The following is a 14,170-nucleotide window of genomic DNA, read 5'->3' on the forward strand; positions in this document are numbered from 1 at the left end:
CCATGTCAGGTGAGCAAGGTGGAATTTCTTCCCAAGATAACATGTTACCTTTGGCTTCCAGAAAGAACCATATAGACCCACTGGCACGTCCTCCCATCCACCTCTTATCCTTTGAAGCTCAGAACTATCTTTACTTCCCAGAAATGGAAAAAGAAGTACAGAAATAAAAAAAAAAAAAAAGGATGCTCAGATCTTAATCTTGATGTCCCAAAGGAAGGACAGATTGTTCCAGCCAAATCTGGGATGATCAAGTATGTCTCAGGCAAGCAAAGCTGACAACCAGGTCTGCCATCTGACTAAAGACTAGGCTGGGACCAGGGATATATATACCTGCTGGGTAAAACCTACAGGGACATCTGACCAAGGGCACGGGGTGTGCAGGATAAGAACACGGACCCCCTCTCTTGGGGCCCAGTCAGCTTCTGTTTTTGACAAGAACGATATCTGAGCAGACGAGACTTGCAGAAATGTGGCCTCCAGAGAGAAACAGAATACATTTGCCACACTCCCTGGTAACCCCCAGCTGTCCCTTCTAGCACAATTTATCCCTTCAAATCACTGGGTTCACGTTCATCCTCAGCAGCACATGCCTCCTGTTAGAACCAGGGAAGGTTGCACTTGGGGGTTTTAGAACAGTCTACTCTCAACTGAGAACAGAATACACTGAAATCTGATTATTCAAAATGGAAAAAAACTACCAGTGGCACAGCCACAAGGGGCTGACTGAATTGGGAATAAAATAAAAAAATTTTAAGCTTTCCTGTTTTCAGCTTTCAGCGACATCTTACCACCCACTGAGCAACGGTATGTAGAAAAATGAGGTACAGAGCATGCTGTTCAGGAAGCTGTGAGGTAGGTGATCGATAATGGATTCATATGGCCTTTCTGTTGCCCCCACACACTCCAACTGGGCAGATGAATAGCTTCAAAATGTTATCCCTTGGGAGATGTGTGTTTGTGTGTCTGTGTGTGCATGCACACATGCACACGCATGCACGCACATGCACATGTGCGCACACACACAGAACACAAAACTAACTTTATTTGAGACAGTCTTCATTCTGTTGCACATTTTTAATGACAGGAATTTAAAAATGCCCACAAACAATGCATTTTCCTCAAAGCTCATAACAAACACTGGCTCTCAGTGTTGTTCATTTGCAGCCTTGAAACATAGTGATTACGTGTTATTTCTAAGTCTGAGCAATTAATATGCTACCAGATGTATCATTATCTACAGCCTATTAAAATTCAGAAGGCTGCAAATTTGAAAAAGAGTGTGTCACACACAGGACAGAGGAGGCAGAGGCTCGGAGACCTGCTCAGCTCCCCACCTCACTTGAAGCTCATTTCAATCACAAAGTCGCAAGAAAGAAAATGAATAGACAATGGCAGTCGACTTAAAAGAGAAGAAGTAGGTACAAACCTGTGATCTGTTTGGTTTTGTAAAAAAATGCAGGAGATTCAGTGGTAAGGGATGCAAATGAAAGTTTCCAGAGAAGACAAAGACAGTTTTGTGGTAAAAGAAAAATGTTATTTATTGTGGTAGAAAGGGGTGAAGTTCCCATGAGTCTTTCAGCTCAAGCCATCTAGAGATGGGAGGGCTCCTTTGGAAGGACCACATGGGGCCTAACCTGGCAAGAGTTCCCTGGAAAAGTTTCCCTAAGTACCCTCAGGGATCGAGGGAAAGTCTCCTTCACTGGCCAGGCGCTCCTGCTCCTCCTGCCCCACCATTTGGGGTCAGGCTCTGGGGTTGCTCCTGAATTTACAAAGCAGGGCTGCACAGAATGATGTCAGGGGCAGCAAAGTCTCCAGAATTGTTAGGAAATTGCATCCTGCGAGGTTCCTTACCTACACAGATTCTAGCAATTTTCTAGAAACAGAGAAGTCGTCCCATACCTGACCCAGGTGTGACTCCTCTCTTCTGACTGTCAAATGGAGACAATGGGGAACCCCTAAGTGGGGAGGAGGAGACACCAAGAACCGTGGAGTCCCTCTGTTCCAGGTGCCGGTACACACACACTCATCTGTATCAGACAACAACTCCATCACCTCATTTTTTTTAGAAAAGGAAGCAGGTGTTCAGAGAAGCAAAGTGACTTGCCCTAAGTCATGCTCAGTAATTAATTAATTGGCAGAGCTGAAATTCAAATTCAAATCTGACTTGAATGGTTTCCCTGCCACCCCCTACACTGGCTTCCCGGAAAATACAACTTCTTCTTATATCGTAACAGCAACAATACTGATGGTGGCTTCGTGCCAGGCTGTGACAAAGTGCTTTCTATGCATGGTTTCCTTGACTTCTCTTAAGTTAGGACTATTAGCAAACTCATTTTGCAAAGCAGGCAACTGAGGCTCAGAGGGGTTAAGAACCTTTCCTAAAGTCACACAGCCAGCATACACAGTCAGTGGCAGAGCCAGGACTGAGCCCAAGGCTGCTCCTCAGTAAGATCTGCATTCTTAACCCCAGCACTGCTCACTCCCTAAGCCCTGGGGGAACCCTGACCAAAATAAACATGGTAGAGGCAGGACAATGGAGACTGAGGCAGGAAATGGAAAACTTGAAGCTGTTCATTCAACATCCGAGCCCTGTCTCTCTGGAATCAGGAGCCCCTCTTGGCTTCCCCCCAGCATCTTAGAGGCCCAGCCAGGTACACAGGTGCCCTGCTCATGTGCCCCTAGTGGGCACTGCCCTCTGTGAAGACCCACCTGGGGAATGGTGTTGTGAGCATCCAGCATCAGAGGGCTCACTGGAGGACCACCTCCTAGTACTGCCCCCCTCCCAGTCTGTGAGATTGCCTGCTTCCCCATCCCTCTTTCTGCCGATTGACAGTCACTTGTCTGTATGTCAGGGTTCGGAATGACTCGGTCAAACTCAAGTACACGTTCCTTGAGGACAGAAAGCATGCCTTTCTCTTTTACACTCAGGAGAAATTATTGAGTAGAGTCTGGTCTCAATAAATATTTACTGACTATCCAAGAGCAATAGGGGTCATTTTTAGTTGTTCGGCTCTTCACCAAGTTGTATCCATCATGCTATGGAATTTCCCCACGTTTATAACAAAGGATCTATTTATAATTAAAGTGCCCTGCTAATGAATAGGGCAGGAAGGACTCCCAAAGCAACCTAATCCTCCTCACCTGCCCCGGGTCTGTCTCTGCGGTTGGAGCTTGGTTAAGATTCCCAGATGATGCATGTCCGGTGGGAGCCAGCCTTTAGGAGGGATGACACATTCCTCATCTCCCATGACTGGGGCGCCTCTCTACCCTGAGCTCACACCCCACTCCCTGCTTGAAAGCCATTCTGGGAACATCAGTAAACCATACTAGATTTTTTTTTTTCATCCTGCCTGGCAGGAATGAACGTGAATCTTGCCAGTGTGCTTGGAACATCTTTTGTTTTTTAAAAAAATAATGGCCAGTGCCAACTCGAATCCCTGGGAACTTGGGTGGGTATTTCCTACAAAGGAAAGAGTGACCTTCCAGCAGACCCCTTGATAGGGATGACCAGCCACAGCTTCCACTCAACTGATGCACACTGAAAATAGATGCTGCCGTTGTGGACCATTTGCTCTGTGGAAGCCCTCTGTGTGTTCATTTAATCTTCACAGTACCCTTGGAAATTCTCACTTACAGAGGAGGAAACTGAGGCTCAGAGGATGAGTCACTGTCCAAGACCTCCTGGCTCATAAGTGGCCAACTTGAGATTCAAGCCTGGCTCAGTCCACCCCTCAAATCGAAGTTCCTAACCACTAGCCTCTATGGCTGCCCCAACATAAAATACAATCTTGCCCAATCCTTCCCTGAGGGTGAGGGGGAAAAGGAAGAACATGGGTTAAATGATTTCAGCTGGAACTTTGGGACTTTGAAGCTTTGAAAAGAAAAAAAAGATTTGTGTTCTTAGGATAGAAATCCAATTTTTGTTTTTAATTTGCTAACATCTAGTCCAGGACAATTTTCTATGACATATTAAAGCCCATCTTTATCTGTTTAAAAATCTTAATATCTGAAATCTGGGTCCTATGCTCAAAGTCCAAATTTAAGATTTAATCTATAAGCAACTATACTCAAGCTCAGGAACCTATTGCTGCAGAAGGGCTCTCAGAACACACTGAATGCACTATTTCCAAACTCTTGGTACCACTGTGACGATTTTTTAGCCAATGTATATACCGCGTGAACTACTACATATGTAATGTTTCCTTAAATTACTTATTTTTTACTTAAGTAAACATATTATAAAAATAAATGCTATCACTGCGCCTGCCATAAATAGAAACTAACTTTAAAAAATGAACCCAATTGTTAAATTCTTGTTAGATACTGTTGCTTGCCTGAAGCTTCTAAGATTGAGGCTTGAGCTTTGTTAAAAGGAGGAATTAACAAGTGATAGAAAGGTGTTAAAGACACACTAACTCTAAACTAAGACTTTCTCTGCAGCATGATCAGAAGGATCAGAAGAATAAGAAGAGAACTGAAAAAGAGAAAATGAGTCAAAATTATTATTTTGTGTCTCGTCTCTGTATCCCCTTGTTCCTGTATCATTTGGGTGACCACAAATGGTAGGAAACCCACCTTCTGGGAAAAAAATATCTAAGCCAGTCTTCTCATTCCAGAAACAAAGACTCTGAGGTCTTCTCTGAGCCTCTACTTGTGTCCTGTCTCCAGCTAGTAGGGAGGCTCTTGTAAGAACCAGCTTAGAAATAAATGCTGTGAAAGAAATTCAGATTTAAGCATTTAGGAGTCCTTCAAAGCAAGTCCCCATTCCTTGATGCTGAGCCAGAGCAAAGTTCACTCTCCTCAGTCCTTAGAGCCCGGGCACACAGCATTCAGAAACTGACAAGAGAAAACAAGTCCTCTTTTCGGATGTGCTGTCTTTCAAAACCGTCCAATTTAAGCCACTATCAAACAGCTGAGGCGGAAGGAGATGGCTTTGCACCATGCGCCTGTGGCCAACACTTAAGTCACCATCAACTTTTTTGCCTTTTGTAAATAGTCTGTTTCCTTCTTCACCATGGTTTCAGACCCCTTCTGCAAGACCACACCCAGAAGCACCCAAGGCAACCACCAACCAGCAAGGGGGATGGTTGAAGGTGTGTGAGAACGAACAAGACCAAAAACCTAACAGGATACTAACGAGCCACCGGCACCCCTCCCCACCCGTGCAAAGTCAAACACAAGAATAGTCTTCACCAGTGACCTTTAATTATCTTCTCTGTATTTGCCTGGGGTCGTTCTTGACATGCCTGCGTCACTTAGGGATTATGAAATGTTAGCATTTCAATGTAAGATAACACACTTGAGAGGGACTCTAGCACTGACCTTGTGTTGGAGCCAGAAAGCACACAGAGAGAAGGCTTCTATCACTTGTCCCCCTTTGGGCCGTCAGGCCTGTAGATCTATCTATCTCTTTCCACCCACTGGCTGCTTCCCTCTTCCCTTCTGTGGCTTCTTCCTCCAGGAAGACTCCAGACTTCCAAATCTGACAATGGTGGCACCTGCTAAACATTTTTTATATATTTTCCAAGGTCCTGACACAGGCTCTTAGTTTTATTTCATTCAGGTTGCCAACTTCTCTTGGTATCTACGGAAACCGTCCCCTCGGGGGAAGTGCTCTATTTCTCCTTACCAATTAATTAGCACCTCTGCTGCAAACATTAGATCTGCAGAGCTCAGGCAGACATCTTTTTAAGGGATGTCCTCTACACGTACAGAAGTTTCTGTTTAGCCATTTTTTGTGGGCTTCTTGTTTCACAGCAATCTCACATTAAATATAAAGTAAGCTTGGGGTGCCTGGGTGTCTCAGTAGGTTGAGCGTCTGACTTCGGCTCAGGTCATGATCTCACGGCTCGTGAGTTCGAGCCCTGCGTTGGGCTCTGTGCTGACAGCTCGGAACCTGGAGCCTGCTTCAGATTCTGTGTCTCCCTCTCTCTCTGCCCCTAACCCACTTGCATTCTGTCTCTGTCTCTCTCAAAAATAAATAAACATTAAAAAAAATTTTAAATATAAAGTAGGCTTTGCACTTGAATCTGGAGTGCAGGCCAAGGGATGGGTCCACCAGCCCACTGGCTCCCAGGTGAGGTCACCGCATGCAGTGTTCTTTAATGGACTTCACTTTGAAAACCCCCCAAATAGTGCTGCTTACCACCAACCTCATTCAGGAACATGACTGGGTTAAGCCAACACTGCAGTGTGCCAACAGGTCAAGGCTGGACAAGGAGGCGACAATATTTTGGACCTGCCTCCTCATCTCTCTGAATCTCTTGTTTCTTCAGTTGACAAACAAAAAGCACAGTCCTTGCCTTGCTCAGCTTCCTCAGCCAGTGCAAGGTTCAAAGGAGACAGTGCAAGTGAAAACCCCTGACTGCTATCTGAACACAGGGCAGCACTGCTGTGAATTTAGTAAGCGCAATGAGAGAGGGAGGGAGAGGGTGTGCTGACTGAACCTCCCTTCCCCGACTTCTCTACATCTCATGCACATATGTACACATTTAAATTGGTTACATCATGTGTATCATTATGCTCACGCTTTTTCCTTTTTATGTTTTACAAGAACATTAAGGTATTTCTGTTAGCTTGTGTGTAATGGCTCAAATGCCATCGATCCCTGTGCCAGAGGCCATGGTACATGGAGCCATTCTGTCATTATAGGTCGGTTCGTTGGCTTTTCTGTTAGAAACAAGTAGGGAAGGATGCTAAACTGAAGTCAGACAGCCGACTTCAAGCTTCAGTTCTGCCATGACCAGCTGTGTGATCTTAGGAAAATTATTGAATCTCTCCGATTCTTGGGATCCTCATCTTTAAAACGGGGATAATTATACTCCGGTGAGGAAAAGACTATAAAAATGCTTTGAAACCTATAAAATGCACAAGCATATAACATGACAATTATTGCAAATAATATCATTATGAACATCTTTGAATAGTATTTTCCTCCCTAAGAGCTGGAATACTGGGTCCAGAGATTTAAACATTTTCTTTTCTTTTCTTTTCTTTTCTTTTCTTTTCTTTTCTTTTCTTTCCTTTTCTTTTCTTTTGTTGTTTTTTAAAGTTTATTTATTTTGAGAGAGAGAGACAAAGAGAGCACGCATGCTGGGGAGGGACAGAGAGGGAGATTGAGAGAGAATCTCAAGCGGTCTCCAATGTGGGGCTCAAACCCATAAGCTGAGATCATGACCTGAACTGAAAAAGTCAGACGCTTAGCCAACTGAGCCACCCAAGTACCTTTTTTTGTGTGTTAATATATACTGACAAGTCCCCTCATTACCCCAAAGAAGTGTGTTATTCCTTGCAACATCCCCAGGACTGGGTTCTATCATGTCTTTAAAATATTTGTGACATCAATTAGGTATGAAACAGCACCTTATTATTGTACTTGCCTTTTGCACTTCTATAATTTCTATTAGAGTGAACATTTTAAATAATGTTTACTTTCACAGTTCCTTGTGCATGAATTATTAGTGTCTTTTTGTTCATTTATCAAAGGACATCTTGGAGGGTTCTTTTACATTTGTATAAATTACTTATATGACAAAGACATTAATCTTCAGTCTGTCATCTCTATTTCAAAAGTCTTTTTCAATGTATTAGTCTACTTCTCTTGTCTAAGGAAGCACATTAAACATAACAGAAATCTTGTTTGTTGATATAGCACTATATAGTATGTCTCTGGGCTGATCAATACTCAAGATTTCCAGGCACCCTGAGGATGTCCGGTAGAAACAAGCAAGGAAGAGAAAGAGATTGGACAGTAAGTCCCATTTGGAAAAGTTACAGGAACCAGGATGTCTAGCCAAGAGAAACAAGCACCTGGGGGAAGAGTGTGTTTATGTGTGTGTGTGTGTGTGTGTGTGTGTGTATGTATACATGCATACATATGCATGTGTGTGCGCAGAGTGGGAGTAGATGGGGAGAGAGAACAAATATTTAAGGAGATAACACATGAGAAAATATTCCTGTATATTATTCAGTTGCAGAAAGCAATGTTATAATTAAGACGGGATTTTTTTCATGATCTACACTGAACAAAGATGGAGTGTACAGGCTCAGAAGGTAATGAGCTCTCTGTCTCTGGAGATGTTTAAGCAGAGACTGAATGGCCCCAGCACTGGGCTCCATGTTCTCAACAGGCCTTTCCCACTCTAAGGTTCTCGAATGCAATGACCCTGGGTCATTTCCTGAAGGCTAGTTTTGTTTGTGTTTCATAAATCCCCGGAAAAAAAAGAGAGCCTGTTTTGCTACTCCTTACCTCTTCATCTTAAGAGCCAGAGGAGGAAAAAAAAAAGTCCAGTGACTTTACCGCTAAGGTTTCTGGTTCTGCTCCAATTAACTGAAGTTTAGTAATAATCGGGGCTGCCTTCTCACAAAAGAATACAATGGCTCAAACACAGAAGGTCTAGACACAAGTGTTTCTAGACTTAAAAAGAACCCTCCTTTCCCAGCCAGATGAAGGTTCAGACGCCTTTCTTGATTAACGTGTGACATAGCCTCTTTTAAGCTAATAAACAGTGTCAATTCATTAAAAATGAAAGGCATTAGAAACCACTGGCCTTCATTCTTGACAGTCCATGAGCCAAGATGAAAATACATGGGAATGCAGTTACAGCAATTTCCTCATTTTGTGTGTGACCTGTACACATTACCAATGCTGACAAATTATGGAAGGCAATTGCATGCATACATCACAAATGAAGTAGCTCTTCTAGATATACGAATGCCATTAATAACAATTACATGTGCACTGGGCTTTGCAAAAATTAGGATATGGTCAGTAATTTATTTTCATTCAGTTGTTATGAAAACAGTGGCAACAGTCCAGGATTTTATAGGCAGTTTCAGAGTGTCTTGAGAAAATGACACAATTTGCAAGTATCCAGATGGCAGTCAGGGCCTTCCAGTTATTTGGTTTAGGTGGAAGGCTGGTGGTTAACGCAGATAAGCAAAATGACTAATTGCAGAACTAACAGTGTCACCTCCACAGAGCTGAGCATGCGGAATTCTGCCAAAGACCAGCTCCTGGGTGTTGAGAAACACAGAACGGAAGTTACCCAAACCCTCCCCAAATGGAGGCTTGCAAATTCCCGCTCCTTTGGGTCGTAGCCATTCTACGAAGTGAGCTGCCAGAAGCACTGAGTGATGGTGGGGTCTTCTATCCAGACACCCAGAAAAAGTAGGCTTTTGACTGTGAGGCTATTTGCTCCAGCAAGCAGGTTCATCCTTCATGTGTTATGTGGTGAGGAGACCAGTGATTTAGTCATTTGGACGCAACATGACGTGGTTGGGAAAGTACAGCTTCGGGGCCAGACTGGGTTGTGAATCTTGGCTCTTCCACTTAGTAGCTTAGCCATCCTGGAAAGGCTACTACCCAGCTCCGGGTCTCAGTTTCTTCTCCCAAAAGGGACCAGTACACCAACCTTATAGGAGTGTTGTGGGGATAAAGAGAAGACCTACAATGAGGCCCTGCTATCTGTAACACAACACTCAGAAAATTAGGATGGCGATCATTAATTAAAAATGTTTGAGGAATCTTTTCAAGGTGCAGAAGTCTCAATGATGATGATGCTATTTATTGGACATTTACTATACACGAAGCACTGGGCTAAGTGCTATACGTGAATCATCTCATTGACCCTCACTATGGTCCTAGAAGGTGGAATTATCATCAACCCCATTTTAACACTGAAGAAAACAGGGCTTAGGGAGGCAGAGTAGCTTGTCCACGGTGATACCACTAGCAGGTGATGGCATTAGGACTCAGTCTAGAGTTGATACCCTGAACATACTCAAGTGTACATGTGTAAAGTGAATATGCTTTTCTCCAATAATATATCTATTCCTAGTTCATGTACATCCTATCCTGGAAGCCAAGACTCATCTGAACAAGCCTCAGAATCATGGCTGGATGACCATAAGCAGATGCTACCAGCAAGCAACGGCCTTTACCCCTGGTAACTCCATGTTACTCCCCTCCCAGCAAGATCTGAAGTCACATGATTCATGGAGTCTACTTGTTTAGTCACTTGAAGAACTACCAGGATTCTAACTGCAATAACTCCTCAGAACTATTTCCATGCAGTTGGTTATATATACTATCAGTTCAACACTACACGATACAGATTCCAAGAAATGTATACATTACTGGAAGCCATTTGACTTCTTTAGCTCTCCAGCTGGCATGCAAGGAGTTGAGCCCCAGGTGCATACAATTTTCAAGTCCACATGTGGACTGACTGGGGCATAAATTATGGCAGGGGCATAGGGTTCACCTCAGTTCCATAAAGCACTCGTGATTATATACTTAAAAGAAAATATTTTAAAGCATTTTATATGTCTGTTAAGTATTCATTCCCCTCCCTCTTTCTTCACAGAGGTAAACACCCTTAGATGACACAAGGTACACTGTATGAAATGCTGGACTAAATCCATCAGGAAACCTGGCATTGGCTCTCAGTTTAGCTGCCGATTTTCTTCATGGCTTTCTGTAAGTCACCTCCCCTCAGTGTCTTTATTCATAAAGTGAGGGAAAAAATATGTACTTTATGTTAACCCTACAACATGGCTTAGGTCTCAAGTGAGACACTAGATGTGGTACTTAGGAGAGGAATAGAGCTCTGTCATTTCTAGATACACGTCATTCCAAGAGTCACACAAATATACTGGCTGAATCAAAATCAGATCATATACTTTTGAGAGAAAGGCAATGATTACAAATTCTGCTAACTAAATCTGGCCTAATCCTGACCAACATCTGAAATAGTGCATCTTAAAACTCAAAGTGAGCTGTCCATCAAATTTTCAGATATATTCTTAGAAAGAAAATAACAGAAACATCTCTTTGTATTATCATTAAAAATGAGATTGACCCCAAACTCTTAAAACCTTCTCACCAGGCTCCAGCATCCTTAGCCAACATATCCATTCATTTGAGCCACGTTTCTTTATATTTTTAATGTTTGTTTATTTTTGAGAGAAAGAGAAAGAAACAGAGCACGAGCAGGGGAGGGGCAGAGAGAGGGAGACACAGAATTTGAAGCAGACTCCAGGCTCCAAGCTGTGTCAGCACAGAACCCGATGCGGGGCTTGAATTCACGAACCACAAGATCATGACCTGAGCTGAAGTTGGACACTTAACTGACTGAGCCACCTGGGTGCCCCAGAGCCTTCTTTCTTTAAAAATTATTTTTTAACGTTTACTCATTTTTTAAAAAAAAATTTTTTTTTCAATGTTTATTTATTTTTTTGGGACAGAGAGAGACAGAGCATGAACGGGGGAGGGGCAGAGAGAGAGGGAGACACAGAATCGGAAACAGGCTCCAGGCTCTGAGCCATCAGCCCAGAGCCTGACGTGGGGCTCGAACTCACGGACTGCGAGATGGTGACCTGGCTGAAGTCGGACGCTTAACCGACTGCGCCACCCAGGCGCCCCAACGTTTACTCATTTTTGAGAGACAGAGAGAGACAGAGTATGAGCGGGGAAGGGGCAGAGAGAGAGGCAGAATCTGAAGCAGGCTCCAGGCTCTGAGCTGTCAGCACAGAGCCCGATGAGGGGCTCAAACTCACGAACTGCGAGATCGTGACCTGAGCCGAAGTCCGACGCTCAACTGACTGAGCCACCCAGGTGCCCCAGAGCCTTCTTTCTTTAAACTCAAACTTCACCATATGGAAATGGTGCCTTTAAACGTACAATCAGTGTAATTCATTAAGAGCTAACCGTTTTTCTTCTTGTGACTTGGTCAGGTGTTCAGAGGACCTAACATGCCTGGAAGGACCAGTCCCTCTTGGCATGGGAATAAGCGCCCAACAAATAAGAAAACAGATAAATTGAATGAAACTACATCAGTGATCAGAAGGAGCAAGCTTAACGATGCTTTTCTGGGAAAGTCTAGAGCCATGGACTAAAATGGACTAAGGTCCTTGGATTTCACAGTTAACAATTAGAGCAGAAAGATCTAGCTGGTTATGGGTATTAAAATTAAACACTTGCAACCCAACTCACATATCCATGCCATAAAGAAATACCAGATTAAGAAGCAGTATTGTATTAATATCATAATCCGTGCATAATACTTTTCATGTTTAAAATAAATATTTTTAAGAAAATATTTAAAGAAAATTAAATTTAAAAATATATCACCTTTTTCCTTTCACTGGAAACCATCGCCAAAATTTTAAAAATTACAAAGCATTTAAATCTCAAGTAGAAATTTTGTTATGATTTGAATTTAAGAGAATGTTTATTGTTGCAGATTTTCAACTCAAGTGTATGGTATCAGATGCACACCACTGCACACCAGGCCCTTCCCCGCAAGGCTTTCCTTGAGTGGCTTTCCCCAGCACTCCTGCTGCAACCTCAGGAGCCATGCTAGAAGGCACTTGCCCATGCAGTGCTCCTCCCCACAGCAAATTCCAAAGGAATGGCCATTATATGTCCAAAGGGCACAGGTGCTTTGTTTCCTTTGAAGGTCAAAAAGCACTTTGGATAAGTCAGTTTTTCTCTTTATAAACACCTTATTTTTGGAAAAAAATTATCAATCTTAAAAAAGTACTTTCATAGGAATTAACAGTCAATGCTTAGCTTATAAACATGTGTATAATCATGTTTTCCAACAGGCATACCAGGGTATGCTGTTCTTCAAACACTTACAAATACTGACGACACCTGCTGGCAGAAAATATATTTTAGTTAATTGCTTATGGAGAAGTAAGGCCTACAAGGGTTGACTTATCTTTTGCACGGATAATGAAACCAGAAAACTACCCCCTAAATTCACTTCGGTTTCTTTTTCCAACTTTGCCTATCACCATTATCAGGAAATGAAGCTAGGAGGTGCACGTCACTGGACCCTTCTGCTTCAGGATGTATACAGCATACATGATATTTCTGATTTAAACCACACACACACACACACACACACACACACACGCGCGCGCGCACACACACACTCCTCAATGGTGATACCTGAAAAATATTTACCATTTTCAAAATTGTCCCTCTCCCATCCTTACTGCCATACCAGGATATCCCCCAAAAAGGAAAATAAGTCACATTTTAAAATCTGTATCTGGCTACCATGAAGAAAACTAATATTTGACATTTGGTGATACATGTCTTTCCTCACATTTGTGACATACAGATATATTTATATTCTAAGTATATGAAAAGGTCAAGCAGATGAGTTTTACCTAAGCTTTTTGCCAAACTGCTCAGAAAACATAGGACTAAGGGATGGCAAGAAGGGACTGGTTAGGGTCCAGAGCTATTCTCACTATTCTTTCCTTTGATCCATTTCAACTTATTAAACTTGGTTATGATTTGCGTCCTTGAAAAGGAGTTTGAGGGGGCACTAGCTTCACTGCTCTTATATTCATTAAATTATGAAGTTCCTATGGAAAAATCATTATATCTATTCCAAGCCTGAACAACCTGAACTGTATGCTGGTGCTATCTTGTCAAAATTTACATAAAAATTCAAACACCATTAAGGCCATCACACTTCCACAGCTACTAGGAACAAAAACTCTTTGTGAAAATATACAACTGAGCTGGAGTGTGGGGTGGGGGTGGGGGTGAGAAGTTAGTTGTGCTCAGCTTACAGAAAGCTGATTACAACTGAAGACTGTTTGGAGTCTTGTCAGCTTGGAGCAGCTCTTGTTAGAGGCAATGAATCTTTGATGCTGTCCTCCCAAACATACATAATTCAGTGAGCCAAGTGCACACAGCTAAGTAGACCCAAGGGTGGTGGGTAGGTAGAGAACCCTTAAGAATGCTGCGACAAGGTCGGATGCACATCTGTCTCCAGACTTTCGCCAGTCGTGGTTGGGCACCGTGATGATCTCTCAGATACACACATGAGCAGCAGTGATGAGCTGGGTCCCGTGGGTTCCACTATAGCTCAGCCACAGCAAAGCTGTGGTCTAATGGAAGCAACTATATTCCCTAAGAACCTTAAAGACAAAGAAGGATGCTTTCTCTTCCAATTGAACCCAGCCTTTTGAGCTCTTTGCCAGAGATATAACACACAGAAGCAAATGGCAAGACTAAATACAAGCCAGGAGGACTCCTTCACATCACCCTTAAGGCACTGGAAAGTTCCCTTTCAGAAAGATAATTGTTTCTAGTGTTCCAAGACAGCTTTCCACTGCCCTCAAGGAGTTTAATTCATTTTCGGGC

The 14,170-nt window shown here is 42.9% G+C and overlaps 1 protein-coding gene across 8 annotated transcripts in view; it reads right to left on the minus strand.

The window, feature by feature from the left end:
- ARHGEF3 (Rho guanine nucleotide exchange factor 3) overlaps window positions 1–14,170 on the minus strand; it is a 306,099-nt gene that overhangs the window by 55,792 nt on the left and 236,137 nt on the right. The gene's annotated exons all lie outside the window — the stretch shown is intronic.

The sequence above is a fragment of the Prionailurus viverrinus genome, chromosome A2, assembly GCF_022837055.1.
Source record: "Prionailurus viverrinus isolate Anna chromosome A2, UM_Priviv_1.0, whole genome shotgun sequence".
NCBI lineage: Eukaryota > Metazoa > Chordata > Mammalia > Carnivora > Felidae > Prionailurus > Prionailurus viverrinus.